Source organism: Schistocerca piceifrons, chromosome 3 (genome assembly GCF_021461385.2).
Source record: "Schistocerca piceifrons isolate TAMUIC-IGC-003096 chromosome 3, iqSchPice1.1, whole genome shotgun sequence".
NCBI lineage: Eukaryota > Metazoa > Arthropoda > Insecta > Orthoptera > Acrididae > Schistocerca > Schistocerca piceifrons.
Genome location: NC_060140.1, coordinates 423,096,717 through 423,109,297, shown reverse-complemented (window position 1 = coordinate 423,109,297; position 12,581 = coordinate 423,096,717).

Genomic DNA, 12,581 nt, shown 5'->3' with positions numbered 1-12,581 from the left:
TGCAATATCAACAGATTTATATGTTTCTAGCAACGCTGTCTCGAGATGTATAGTGCTACAACTTGATATTCTGTCATTTTTTTGTCTCCCAGTGCATATCCATTCATAATCTGAATGTTGTATGCTGTAGCGCTTACAGAGACTTCTGCTTTCTGTTTTTCACTAAACGTTTCAGCTCTTCAGGGAATGGTACGCTGGCAAAATTTGATGTTTCTGCAAATGGAAAATATTTCGACATTGAGTCTGCATGCTTTTTTGCAAGGTAAAAACTTGCTAACGCTGATCACTCAAAACATGCATCGTCTTTTGAATTACTGTTTAAATTGCATGCTTATTTACCAGCACCTTTATGTATACTCCTGCATAAAATTGAAAACTTGAAAATTTGCGTTGATATTAACATGCAGTTGAACTATTTCTTGCAGTACCCAGCACGAGATTCGCTCTAAGTTTCAAGTTTCTTTAAAAGATTATCGACAACATTAGTCGAGTGCCGATCATCACTAGGCGTAATAGGTTTTTGGTTAGTTAGATGAACTCTTTTCTTGAAAATATGATAAACGGAATCCAAGAAATGTCTAGGCTCATTATCTATCACAGCTGTTCATACTCGACACCAAAACGCAGACTCGACAGCAACCCGTTCAAGATCATCTATTGTAATATTTTTTGGTTCTGGTTCATCCATTATTGCTAATACATTAAAGACCCAAAGGTGGCAGTGACGATATTCAGCCCACCAAGATACTTCTCAGTCGGCAGTCTCCTTCTTCTTTGTCGACTGGGGACCAGTGCAAATTCTTCATTTTGCGACAATTGATCTCCTGTATTTTCTGCTGACTGCAGATTGTACAGTTTTTAAGGACAGAAAGCATGACTTATGAAAGACAGTGTAGTTGCATTCGTAGATACAGCGAGGTCTGAAACATGCCTGCAAGGGAAAAGAGAGGATTGTAACATACTTTTTGAATGCAGTATGTAAGCCGGAAAGTTTCAAGTAGGATACTCAATAGGTGGAAGACATAGGCCCTTTTTCTGTAGGAAGTTACGTCAAATTTTAAAGTATTTGGACGACAAGTGCTAAATCAAGTAATCAGTCGAGGAAAGTTGTAAAATTGTTAATCCGTATCCACACTAATCTTATTAATATGAAAGTAACTCTCTCTGTTACGCTTTCACGACTAAAACGCTGAACCGATTTTCATAAAATCGCCGAGGTAGAACATAGGCTACCTAGTAAAATGTGTAGTACAAGATACTTATTGATTTGAAGGCTATAATGCGAAATATGGAATAGTAATTACTCTTTGGAAAAGCTATTTACTCCTTGTCTTCTGAAATTTATCATATTAACTGTGAAAATGCTTTGTTTGGCATGTTATACGTAATACGATTCAACGTAATGAATACAACGCTTATATCATCATTTCCGTGTTTAATCCATACTTCCGTACTGATATGGTCACAACCCCGTCACATTTTAGCAGCTGAGCGTCATGCGCCCCTTATCATTTCTCAGATGCGCTGTAATTACTGTGGATAGTATGTGGTCATTTGGTTGGCGTGGCTGATTTTCCATCAGGGGTATCCATGCTCGAATCCCGCCCAGGTCCTTTTCCTTTTCCTGCTAGCATCTGGGTGTGTGTATCGTCCTCACCATCATTTTATCATCTTCGATGTGCAAGTCACCGAAGCAGCGTAAAATAAAAAGATATTTGTCTCAAGCTCCAGAACATCCCTACCGAGGTCTAAGGGCCAAATAAGCCTTACACATCTCATTTCATTTTATTGATATGCGACCTCAGCCGCGGGTAACAGGTAGAATACAGTGCTTATACAATCTTCAAAGAGTGTAACCAATGCCAATCCATGCTTTCACACTGATACTATAAATGTGAAAGTAATTGAGTCTCTTACGTTTTCACGACTAGACCGCTGAACCGATACTCATGAAATTTGGCGTGAGGTGACTTGAACCCTGAGGAAGAACATAAACCACCTTACCAAGTGTGAAGTACAAGATATTTATTGATTCGAAGAACATCATGCAAACTAAGGAAAAATATTTACTCTTTGAAAAAGCTATATACGCTTTCATTTATATTTTTATCATGTTTGTGAAAATGCTTTTATTCGTTCCTATTTTCTAGGTAATATTATTCAACGTAATCAATACAATACTCGTTCAGTTCACAACGTGTTTCATCCATACTCTCATACTAACACCTGTATCATTAATTGCCAAAGTAATTCTGTGTACCACTGAACCGACTCTTATGAAATATGGTATAGAGATATCTTGAATCCTGAGGAAGAGCACAGGCTACTTCAGAAAGTTTAATGTTTTTGGATATTTTTGTTGTTGTTGTTGTCTTCAGTCCTGAGACTGTATTGATGCAGCTCTCCATGCTACTCTATCCTGTGCAAGCTTCTTCATCTCCCAGTACTTACTGCAACCTACATCCTTCTAAATCTGCTTAGTGTATTCACCTCTTGGTCACCCTCTACGATTTCCACCCTCCACGGTGCCCTCCAATGCTAAACTTGTGATCCCTTGATGCCTCAGAATATGTCCTACCAACCGATCCCTTCGTCTTGTCAAGTTGTGCCACAAACTCCTCTTCTCCCCAATTCTATTCAATACCTCCTCATTAGTTACCACATTTCAAAAGCTTCTATTCTCTTCTCGTCCAAACTGTTTATCGTCCATGTTTCACTTCCATACAAATACTTTCAGAAACGACTTCCTGACACTTAAATCTATACTCAATGTTAACAAATTTCTCTTCTTCAGAAACGCTTTCCTTGCCATTGCCAGTCTACATTTTATATCCTCTCTACTTCGATCATCATCAGTTATTTTGCTCCCCAAATAGCAAAACTCCTTTACTACTTGAAGTGTCTCATTTCCTAATCTAATTCCCTCAGCATCACCCGACTAAATTCGACTACATTCCATTATCCTCGTTTTGCTTTTGTTGATGTTCATCTTATATCATCCTTTCAAGACATTGTCCATTCCGTTCAACTGCTCTTCCAAATCCTTTCCTGTCTCTGACAGAATTACAATGTCATCAGCGAATCTCAACATTTTTATTTCTTCTCCATGGATTTTAATACCTACTCTTTTGTTTTCTTTCCTTTACTGCTTGCTCAATATACAGATTGAATAACATCTGGGACAGGCTACAACTCTGTCTCACTTCCTTCCCAACCACGGCTTCCCTTCTGTATCCCTCGTCTCTTACAACTGCCATCTGGTGTCTGTACAAATTGTAAATAGCCTTTAGCTCCCTGTATTTTACCCCTGCCATCTTTAGAATTTGAAAGAGAGTATTCCAGTCAACACTGTCGAAAGCTTTCTCCAAGTCTACAAATGCTAGAAACGTAGGTTTGCCTTTCCTTAATCTTTCTTCTAAGATAAATCGTAGGGTCAATATTGCCTCACGTGTTCCAACATTTCTACGGAATCCAAACTGATCTTCCCTGAGGTCGGCTTCTACCAGTTTCTCCATTCGTCTGTAAAGAATTCGCGTTAGTATTTTGCAGCTGTGACTTATTAAACTGATAGTTCGGTAATTTTCACATCTGTCAACACCTGCTTTCTTTGGGATTGGAATTATTATATTCTTCTTGAAGTCTGAGGGTATTTCGCCTGTCTCATACATCTTGCTCACCAGATGGTAGCGTTTTGTCAGGGCTGGCTCTCCCAAGGCTGTCAGTAGTTCTAATGGAATGTTGTCTACTCTGGGGGCCTTGTTCGACTCAGGTCTTTCAGTGCTCTGTCAAACTCTTCACGCAGTATCGTGTCTCCCATTTCATCTTGATCTACATCCTCTTCAATTTCCATAATATTGTCCTCAAGTACATCGCCCTTGTATAGACCCTCTATATACTCATTTCACCTTTCTGCTTTCCCCTCTCTGCTTAGAACTGGGTTTCCATCTGAGCTCTTGATATTCATACAAGTTGCTCTCTTTTCTCCAAAGGTCTCTTTAATTTTCCTGTAGGCAGCACGTATCTTACCCCTAGTGAGATAAGCCTCTGCATCCTTACATTTGTCCTCTAGCCATCCCTGCTTAGCCATTTTGCACTTCCTGTCGATCTCATTTTTGAGACGTTTGTATTCCTTTTTGCCTGTTTCATTTACTGTGTTTTTATATTTTTTCCTTTCATCAATTAAATTCAATATTTCTTCTGTTACCCAAGGATTTCTACTAGTCTTTGTCTTTTTACCTACTTGATCCTCTGCCGCCTTCACTACTTCATCCCTCAGAGCTACCCATTCATCTTCTACTGTATTTATTTCCCCCATTCCTGTCAAATGTTCCCTTATGCTCTCCCTGAAACTTCGTACAACCACTGGTTTAGTCGGTTTATCCAGGTCCCATCTCCTTAAATTCCCACCTTTTAGCAGTTTCTTCAGTTTTAATCTGCAGTTCACAACCAATAGATTGTGGTCAGAGTACACATCTGCCCCTGGAAATGTCTTACAATTTAAAACCTGGTTCCTAAACCTCTGTCTTACCATTATATAATCTATCTGATACCTTCTAGTATCTCCAGGATTCTTCCATGTATACAACCTTCTTTTATGATTCTTGAACCAAGTGTTAGCTATGATTAAGTTATGCTCTGTGCAAAATTCTACCAGACGGCTTCCTCTTTCATTTCTCTCCCCCAATCCATATGCACCCACTATGTTTCCTTCTCTCTCTTTTCCTACTCTCGAATTCCAGTCACCCATGACTATTAAATTTTCGTCTCCATTCACTACCTGAATAATTTCTTTTATCTCGTCATACATTTCATCAATTTCTTCATCATCTGCAGAAGTAGCTGGCATATAAACTTGTACTACTGTAGTAGTCATGGGCCTCGTGTCTATCTTGGCCACAATAATGCGTTCACTATGCTGTTTGTAGTAGCTTACCCGTACTCCTATTTTTTTAGTCATTATTAAACCTACTCCTGCATTACCCCTATTTGATTTTGTATTTATAACCCTGTATTCACCTGACCAAAAGTCTTGTTTCTCCTGCCACCGAACTTCACTAATTCCCATTATATCTAACTTTAACCTATCCCTTTTTAAATTTTCTAACCTACCTGCCAGATTAAGGGATCTGATATTCCACGCTCCGATCCGTAGAACGCCAGTTTTCTTTCTCCTGATAACGACGTCCTCTTGAGTAGTCCCCGCCCGGAGATCCGAATGGGGGACTATTTTACCTCCGGAATATTTTACCCAAGAGGACGCCATCATCATTTAACCATACAGTAAAGCTGCATGCCCTCAGAAAAATTACGGCTGTAGTTTCCCCTTGCTTTCAGCCGTTCGCAGTACCAGCACAGCAAGGCCGTTTTGGTTAGTTACAAGGCCAGATCAGTCAATCATCCAGACTGTTGCCCCTGCAACTACTGAAAAGGCTGCTGCCCCTCTTCAGGAACCACACGTTTGTCTGGCCTCTCAACAGATACCCCTCCGTTGTGGTTGCACCTACGGTACCGCCTTCAGTATCACTGAGGCACGCAAGCCTCCCCACCAACGGCAAGGTCCATGGTTCATGGGAGTTTTAACATTTTTAAATATGGTATACCTGAGTGGGATGCAGACGAAGCTGCGCGATTGTTGGCGACTCGTGGTGTTTATATGTAGATTATTCCGTGACAGTGCAAATACAATGTTATTGTGTGCGTGGTTTATGATATTGAGTTGTTACACCACGTGGCATTGCTAGAGAGTTTTGATGGACATCGGACGGTAAGCCTGAGAACCATATTTAAAACTGTGACTATAAACCCAGCAAACGTAACTCTAATTTAGTGCTTTGTTATAAGAGAGCTCGAGCTGCGGAAGTTATTCGAATCCAACTAAACTCAGAGCAGTCTCACGGATGCAGAAAGTCAGGAGGCCGTAAAAGCTACAGAGACACAACAGTCATAAGCTCCTTGGATGTTAGACTCTGAGCGTCACTTGTCTCTTATAGCTTCCAAGGTACTCGAAGTCTCGCAACGTCATTTATAGGCAGTAAGACAAACAGAGAGTCGTACCTCTATTTGTGGAACGTGGGAGGCTTTTAGTGAGGCTGTATTTGATGATGATCTATTAATTCATTATGTTAATCATAAATTAGTCATCATAGGGGATGTAAGAAAAATATAGGCACTATAATGAATTAAAATGGAAGGAAGAAACTGTTGAATGTGTTGCTGTGGAGAAAAATCTCACATCCAGTACTGTGAGCGAAGGAGCAACCTGTAAAAGCTCTACTTCTGCACAAATACACTCCTGGAAATGGAAAAAAGAACACATTGACACCGGTGTGTCTGACCCACCATACTTGCTCCGGACACTGCGAGAGGGCTGTACAAGCAATGATCACACGCACGGCACAGCGGACACACCAGAAACCGCGGTGTTGGCCGTCGAATGGCGCTAGCTGCGCAGCATTTGTGCACCGCAGCCGTCAGTGTCAGCCAGTTTGCCGTGGCATACGGAGCTCCATCGCAGTCTTTAACACTGGTAGCATGCCGCGACAGTGTGGACGTGAACCGTATGTGCAGTTGACGGACTTTGAGCGAGGGCGTATAGTGGGCATGCGGGAGGCCGGGTGGACGTACCGCCGAATTGCTCAACACGTGGGGCGTGAGGTCTCCACAGTACATCGATGTTGTCGCCAGTGGTCGGCGGAGGGTGCACGTGTCCGTCGACCTGGGACCGGACCGCAGCGACGCACGGATGCACGCCAAGACCGTAGGATCCTACGCAGTGCCGTAGGGGACCGCACCGCCACTTCCCAGCAAATTAGGGACACTGTTGCTCCTGGGGTATCGGCGAGGACCATTCGCAACTGTCTCCATGAAGCTGGGCTACGGTCCCGCACACCGTTAGGCCGTCTTCCGCTCACGCCCCAACATCGTGCAGCCCGCCTCCAGTGGTGTCGCGACAGGCGTGAATGGAGGGACGAATGGAGACGTGTCGTCTTCAGCGATGAGAGTCGCTTCTGCCTTGGTGCCAATGATGGTCGTATGCGTGTTTGGCGCCGTGCAGGTGAGCGCCACAATCAGGACTGCATACGACCGAGGCACACAGGGCCAACACCCGGCATCATGGTGTGGGGAGCGATCTCCTACACTGGCCGTACACCACTGGTGATCGTCGAGGGGACACTGAATAGTGCACGGTACATCCAAACCGTCATCGAACCCATCGTTCTACCATTCCCAGACCGGAAAGGGAACTTGCTGTTCCAACAGGACAATGCACGTCCACATGTATCCCGTGCCACCCAACGTGCTCTAGAAGGTGTAAGTCAACTACCCTGGCCAGCAAGATCTCCGGATCTGTCCCCCATTGAGCATGTTAGGGACTGGATGAAGCGTCGTCTCACGCGGTCTGCACGTCCTGCACGAACGCTGGTCCAACTGAGGCGCCAGGTGGAAATGGCATGGCAAGCCGTTCCACAGGACTACATCCAGCATCTCTACGATCGTCTCCATGGGAGAATAGCAGCCTGCATTGCTGCGAAAGGTGGATATACACTGTACTAGTGCCGACATTGTGCATGCTCTGTTGCCTGTGTCTATGTGCCTGTGGTTCTGTCAGTGTGATCATGTGATGTATCTGACCCCAGGAATGTGTCAATAAAGTTTCCCCTTCCTGGGACAATGAATTCACGGTGTTCTTATTTCAATTTCCAGGAGTGTATATTATTTCGTTAGTTCTTTATTTATGATTGTAACACTGTACCTTACCTCCTCAATAGAATATCAGCGCATAACCAAAAAATCATTTAACCATTCAGCTGTCAACCGTTCAACCATTTAACCATTTACCGTTTAACAGTTTACCATTGTGTGTGTGTGTGTGTGTGTGTGAGAGAGAGAGAGAGAGAGAGAGAGAGAGAGAGAGAGAGAGTGAGAGAGAGAGAGAGAGGTGGAGGGGGGGGGGGGGGGGGGGAGGAGAGAGAGAGAGAGAGAGAGAGAGAGAGAGAGAGAGAGAGTGAGGGTGTGTGAGCACGTAATTCAGCGACAAATATCTTACGTAAATATCTTTGAATTTCTAGTGAATGTTATACGGAAATAATGCATAACTTTGAACGTGACACCATTTCTATGCATCATTTTTAGTACAATGTTGATGAAATTCAGAGTTTTGTGTCTGTTTGCAAATTTCTACGATTTTCACATAAGTAATGCAATTTATGACTTTCAAGTATAGGTTACATAATTTTTACTGCATGTCTTCTAAATTGGCGCGATTTTTACCAATTGAATGCCTCGTTTTAATATTTCTGCGTGATTGGCTGGAGAGGGGGAGAAGGGAGGGGGGGCATTCATTCTAATGGCTCGAGGGGAGAGGGGTTTGGGGGAGAGGGAGGGAGGGGCTGTGGCATTTCATGTGATGATGAAGATGAAAATGATGATGATGGTGATGAAACAGATAAGGAGCGGGCTTGAGTGCCCCACATGTTGACGTTTACGCCCCAAAAATAGGCGAGGATCCCCATAGCCCAACTGCACTTATAGTTTCGTGATATTATAATATGGTGGCATGGCAATAACATTTGCAACTCGAATATTTTTATGTATTGTCCTTATCTGTGCATATAGCTCAAAGCGCAAGGATCTAGTTTGCAAGACAGGAAGTGACGCAGACCCGAATCGAATGCGGGGCGACCGGCGAACTAAGGATAGTTGGTCTGGTTTCCCGACCAGTCTGATCTCCGCGCTCGTTTAGGCACACGCTCTATTGGCCCTCAGTCTCGACATGGCAAAATACTATAAACAATTGAATTGTAATAACACACAGTTTACACAGTTCGCAGTCAAATGGTGCCCACGGCTTCCTTCCCTGTAGCGAGAGCATCCGGCCACAGAGCTGAATAAAAATAAATTTGGCAAATTCTGAAAAACAGTGGACCTTTTATGACAGCATAAATTCTGTGAAAGAGAGAGAGCGTTTAAAAAAAATGGTTCAAATGGCTCTGAGCACTATGGGACTTAACATCAGAGGTCATCAGTCCCCTAGAACTTAGAACTACTTAAACCTAACTAACCTAAGGAACACATCCATGACCGAGGCAGGATTCGAACCTGTGATCGTAGCGGTCGCGCGGTTCCAGACGGAAGTGCCTAGACCCGCTCGGCCACACGGGCCGGCCAGAGCGTTTTTTTCCCGTTGATATAGTAGTTTCTATGATCATATTAAGCACACAACTACTTTCATGGCGATGTACTTCTTATAGGCGTATCAATTACCTTTAATGTTTCTCATATCTTTATCAGGAACTTCAGTTTCTCTTTCAGTATTATGATCAATTTTCTAAGATTTCCCGTACCTCCTGCACCTTGTTATGAGACTAGACACAGTAGCTCTAGCTCCACGGCAAAATTTCGGTATTCAGGGACGTTTTCTGAGTATTTTGGTATAATAGACAAATGTTCTCCTGTGGCTCGTTTCAGAGCAGTTGCATTTCGTTTGGTTTCTTACTCCCATTTGTCTATGCATCTGTATAGCACAGAAAATATCTGTAGAACGGTGAAAATGTCGACGGAACCCGCCGTGTCTCTGTTTAGAAACTAACATAGGCTCCATTCGTTCGCATTGCTTGCTGTTGACAACAGTACGCCCATTTTGGTCATCGCCATCAAGCTTGCGTTCAGTACTTTTTTGTTGCGCCTAGAGTTTGTTTTTCGGCAATGTCAGCTATGCGGTAACAGGCTAACAGAGGTACCCAGCCGTATGAATAACTTAACTGCTGACGAACTGACGGAAATGCACTTCGTGCGTGGATTCGCTGCATGTAATGTAACAACAACACAGTAACGCTATGCTGAGCTTTTCTCGCGACGTGATCCACATCACAGCACTCGAGTGCCTACTAAAGTTAATAGTTCATTGCTGCACACTCCGTCGTAACCATGGCGCCCGACATTTTGAACAGTACCTGTAAGGGAACAGTTCCACATTTTTGGAATCAATTTTCGCGCTATAGCAGAGTGTGTGATAATCTGAAACTTCCCGCCATATAAAAAATCTGTGCCGGACTAGCACACGAACCCGCAACCCTTTGTCTTTCGTGGATAAGTGCTGTACCGACTCAGCTACCCAGGCCTATTTTTATCTGCCGGGAAGTTTAAGTTCTGCATTTCATACTTCCTTTTCTGTAAGCTGACAGGACAGATTGAACCCACTGTGACAGAAGTGTACGTGTCTCATCTTAGGTCTGCTGCATTACTCGGCATTTTGTGTTGAACGTTTTGGTGATTGCATTTTAAAGTTTTTTCAATGTAGTGAAGGTATTTTCACAAAAATAAAGGTAGTTGGGGTAATAAACCAAGTATCACGAGTTGCGACATACTCTCAGCAAAATTCACAGTGGTTCAGGAAACGTTTTTTATATTTATTCCTCCTGCCGACGGCAACATTTTCGAACTGTTTGTGCTCAGGTTTAGAAGATCGTCATCATAGATCTAAATTAATTGTCTGGTCTTAAATACTGTGGTGGGTAGCTGGAATAAATACAAAGGAAAGAAATCAAATTTTATTTCACGTTGTTACGAACTACTTCCCACAGTCCTTTGTACCTTACACAGAAAATTTTCCAGAACAACCTCCGAAATTTTCTCCCTAGAGTTTGTTTTCATTGTAGTCTATCTTCTCTTTAAGGCATAGAGAATTTTCCTCCTAATTATGTCTGTAACATCTGTCGTGCTCACACGAGGAAACTAGACATCCATCTGAGTGAATCAATGTGAATTATTACAGGTGCACTAAAATCCATATCCATCCCTTGGCTACGCACCATCGGTAAAATTCACCACCTGAATTACGACCCCAAGAAGCAACCAATCGAGAATGGAGACCGCGACTACCTCCAAGACTTTCTAGTTCGTACAGTCTTAAATGATCCTCCTCCAGCTATCTTGACATCACGCCCTCCATTGGGGCATAAAGGAAGAATCAACAAGAAGTTTGCTATTAAATCAGATTGGCGCACGAGGTGGAATGCTGCAGCAGTAAAACATTAAGATGTTCAAGATCCATCTGCCAGCCTACCAGGACTTAACCTGAAGTGTGCGGACAAGACTCAGCAGGATAATAACCGGTCTCCAGGTTCAGCGCTACGATGCACAAGTGAGGACTGAGAAACTCTCCAGCCTGCGATTGTAGAGCACAAGCAGAAATCGATCTGCACACTGTCAGAGACTGGGCTCTGAGAAAGTATCCAGAACCATCCAGTGACTTTATTAATGTTATTCCCTCAGGAACGAACTGGCTTCCATCACTAGATGAACTCTGATTAAATTTATCTATTTCAATTAACAGTCCTAATTTTATAGCTTCAATGCTCTTCTTGTTAGTATTGTTAAATTATTAATATTCAGATTTTAAACGTATTAGCTTTGTGTTGAATCCCTAAAATTATAATTGCAAAGTCACTGTTGAAAACAATTAGGGGAACATGTGTAGCAACATCCGCTGTGTTAGATATGTTTTGATGCAGGCGGTTCCTATGGTCTTATTGCATTGGTTGAGATCTTTGCTTTCGATGTAGGCAACGATTAAAATCATTCGCCGATTGGCTGTGTTATGCTTTACAGTGCCAAATGATTGGCTTGGCTTTGAGATACTCATTTTACTAAGGTTTGAAGCTCCTCTTTTCGTTCTTCCGTGTTTGCGATTTAAAAACTGGGTTGTTATGGAAATCAGCCTTATGCAAACACAATTAGTTTACTTTTAGATTTCCCCAGACACACCAATGTGTCATTTTCTGTGGGTTAATTGATATTGTACTTTACAGATGTACTTTACAGAAATAAAAATTTAACCCACAGTTACACACAGAGCATAACTTAACCATAGCTAACACTTGGTTCAAGAATCATAAAAGGAGGTTGTATTCATGGAAGAATCCTGGAGATACTAAAAGGTATCAGATAGATTATATAATGGTAAGACAGAGATTTAGGAACCAGGTTTTAAATTGTAGGACATCTCCAGGGGCAGATGTGGACCCTGACTACAGTCTATTGGTTATGAACTGTAGATTAAAACTGAAGAAACTGCAAAAAGGTGGGAATTTAAGGAGATGAGACCTGGATAAACTGACTAAACAAGAGGTTGTACAGAGTTTCACGAACAGCACAAGGGAACAATTGACAGGAATTGGGGAAAGAAATACAGTAGAAGATGAATGGGTAGCTCTGAGGGATGAAGTAGTGAAGGCGGCAGAGGATCAAGTAGGTAAAAAGACGATGGCTAGTAGAAATCCTTGGGTAACAGAAGAAATATTTAATTTAATTGATGAAATGATAAAATATAAAAACGCAGTAAATGAAGCAGGCAAAAAGGAATACAAACGTCTCAAAAATGAGATCGACAGTAAGTGCAAAATGGCTAAGCAGGGATGGCTAGAGGACAAATGTAAGGATGCAGAGGCTTATCTCACTAGGGGTAAGATAGATACAGCCTACAGGAAAATTAAAGAGACCTTTGGAGAAAAGAGAGCAACTTGTATGAATATCAGGAGCTCAGATGGAAACCCAGTTCTAAGCAAAGAGGGGAAAGCAGA